Source organism: Nerophis ophidion, linkage group LG06 (genome assembly GCF_033978795.1).
Source record: "Nerophis ophidion isolate RoL-2023_Sa linkage group LG06, RoL_Noph_v1.0, whole genome shotgun sequence".
Classification (NCBI taxonomy): Eukaryota; Metazoa; Chordata; class Actinopteri; order Syngnathiformes; family Syngnathidae; genus Nerophis; species Nerophis ophidion.
Genome location: NC_084616.1, coordinates 68,199,761 through 68,202,914, shown reverse-complemented (window position 1 = coordinate 68,202,914; position 3,154 = coordinate 68,199,761).

Genomic DNA, 3,154 nt, shown 5'->3' with positions numbered 1-3,154 from the left:
CTCAGACGTTTATAAAAAAAAAAAAAAAAAGAACAATAGTGTCACAGTGGCTTACACTTGCATCGCATCTCATAAACTTGACAACACACTGTCCAATGTTTTCACAAAGATAAAATAAGTCATATTCTTGGTTTGTTTAATAGTTAAAATACATTTACATTATTGCAATCAGTTGATAAAACATTGTCCTTTACAATTATAAAAGCTTTTTACAAAAATCTACTACTCTGCTAGCATGTCAGCAGACTGGGGAAGATCCTGCTGAAATCCTATGTATTGAATGAATACAGAATCGTTTTGAGTGGGAAAAATATCTTTTTTGAATCGAGAATCTCGTCGAATCGAAAAAAAAAAAATCGATATATAATCGAATCGCGACCCCAAGAATCGATATTGAATCGAATCGTGGGACACCCAAAGATTCGCAGCCCTAATAGACGCCTTAGCTCTTGCCACATTTCTGTCACGTCTACGGGATCATGTTTTGTTTGTTCAGCCTGGGTTCATAATTTGCTTTCACGCAATGAGTTACGTCTGCACCCTTGTCATCGTATATATATTCTCGCTAGCTTTTCACGCTAAACCGTTTTCTCATTCCAGCTCTCATGCTATATTTTTTGTTTTGCTCTTTTATGTGCCTACGTGCCAGTTTAGTTCTCATTGTTGTATGTCCTATCTTTTTTGCTAGCGTCTTTGGTTTGGCTTTTTATTAGCACCAGTGTTTTGTTTCATGGATCATTTTCCTTAAATAAATTGTTTATATTCTTACCTTTGCTGTGTTCACTTGACGCATCCTCGAGGGAATCGAACCCGGCATCACAATGCCGAACAGACGTAACAGGCGAGACATTTATACACATGAGGGAGTGTGACACAGGTGGGCACAATCAGGCAATCAGGAGTGACGTCAGACCAGTGAAACAGGAGGAAGGGCAAGTGATCTGAAATGAGAGGGAGAGTTAAACTTTCAAAATAAAACAGGAAATGATAAGACCACATGACACCAGACGAAAACCAGACAAGACTTCACCCAGGTGCGACAATCGTGTTCGGTGGAAGAAGAATACTGAGTTGCATCCCAAGAACACCATACCTACTGTGAAGCATGGGGGTGGAAACATCATGCTTTGGGGCTGTTTTTCTGCTAAGGGGACAGGACGATTGATCCGTGTTAAGGAACGTATGAATGGGGCCATGTATCGTGAGATTTTGAGCCAAAATCTCCTTCCATCAGTGAGAGCTTTTAATGGTTGACCAAATACTGATTTTCCACCATAATTTACAAATAAATTCTTTAGAATTCCTGGATTTTTTTTTCACATTCTGTCTCTCACAGTTGAAGTGTACCTATGATGAAAATTACAGACCTCTGTCATCATTTTAAGTGGGAGAACTTGCACAATCGGTGGCTGACTAAATACTTATTTGCCCCACTGTATTTGCGAGTGGCAATATTTATTTAGGAACAGTTTCAATGAAAACCGGACTCAAATGAGACAAAGACAGCCTAAACCCCCCTTTTGAACTTATCAGACTTTGTTAAAGGAGAAGACAGACACTTTGCAAAAAGCCAGAGAAAGCAGGATGTCTCCCTTTCCCTACTTGTGGTCATGGCGAATTTGTATTTATTTGCGACAATCACACGGTATAAAAAATGTAAGATCGAGACCCCTGAAACAAGTGGATCGTGAGATCGACAGGCGGATCGGTGCGGCGTCTTCAGTAATGCGGACGTTGTACCGATCCGTTGTGGTGAAGAAGGAGCTGAGCCGGAAGGCAAAGCTCTTAATTTACCGGTCGACCTACGTTCCCATCCTCACCTATGGTCATGAGCTTTGGGTCATGACCGAAAGGATAAGATCACGGGTACAAGGGGCAGAAATGAGTTTCCTCCACAGGGGGCGGGGCTCTCCCTTAGAGATAGGGTGAGAAGCTCTGCCATCCGGGAGGAACTCAAAGTAAAGCCCCTGCTCCTCCACATCGAGAGGAGCCAGATGAGGTGGTTCGGGCATCTGGTCAGGATGCCACCCGAACGCCTCCCTAGGGAGGTGTTTAGGGTACGTCCAACCGGTAGGAGGCCACGGGGAAGACCCAGGACACGTTGGGAAGACTATGTCTCCCGGCTGGCCTGGGAACGCCTCGGGATCCCCCGGGAAGAGCTAGACGAAGTGGCTGGGGAAAGGGAAGTCTGGGTTTCCCTGCTTAGGCTGTTGCCCCCGCGACCCGACCTCGGATAAGCGGAAGAAGGTGGATGGATGGATGGATGGACCCTGAAACATTGACAAAGACATGGTGAGCTTTATTAAAGGAATATGCGTCGGGGAAAAAATTATCCTCCCTTCACTTGTACGGAAGACTAAACGAGCGATGGAGTGATCGAGTTCTTCCGCGAGCAAGTCTTTCGTGTTGTTGGGCGCCGAAGAGTTAATTTTTGTGGCTGGTCAGGTGTTGCATGCATTGCCGTTTTTGCTTTGAGTCTTTGTTGTCCAGGTGTGCCTCGGCTTCCCTCCAATACCCAACTATTGCAGCCTTAATCAATCAATCAATCAATGTTTACTTATATAGCCCTAAATCACTAGTGTCTCAAAGGGCTGCACAAACCACTACGACATCCTCGGTAGGCCCACATAAGGGCAAGGAAAACTCACACCCAGTGGGACATCGGTGACAATAATGACCCAGTGGGAAGTCGGTGACAATGATGACTATGAGAACCTTGGAGAGGAGGAAAGCAATGGATGTCGAGCGGGTCTAACATGATACTGTGAAAGTTCAATCCATAGTGGATCCAACACAGTCGCGAGACTCCAGTCCAAAGCGGATCCAACACAGCAGCGAGAGACCCGTTCACAGCGGAGCCAGCAGGAAACCATCCCAAGCGGAGGCGGATCAGCAGCGCAGAGATGTCCCCAGCCGATACACAGGCAAGCAGTACATGGCCACCGGATCGGACCGGACCCCCTCCACAAGGGAGAGTGGGACATAGGAGAAAAAGAAAAGAAGCGGCAGATCAACTGGTCTGAAAAGGAGGTCTATTTAAAGGCTAGAGTATACAAATGAGTTTTAAGGTGAGACTTAAATGCTTCTACTGAGGTGGCATCTCGAACTGTTACCGGGAGGGCATTCCAGAGTACTGGAGCCCGAAATGAAAACG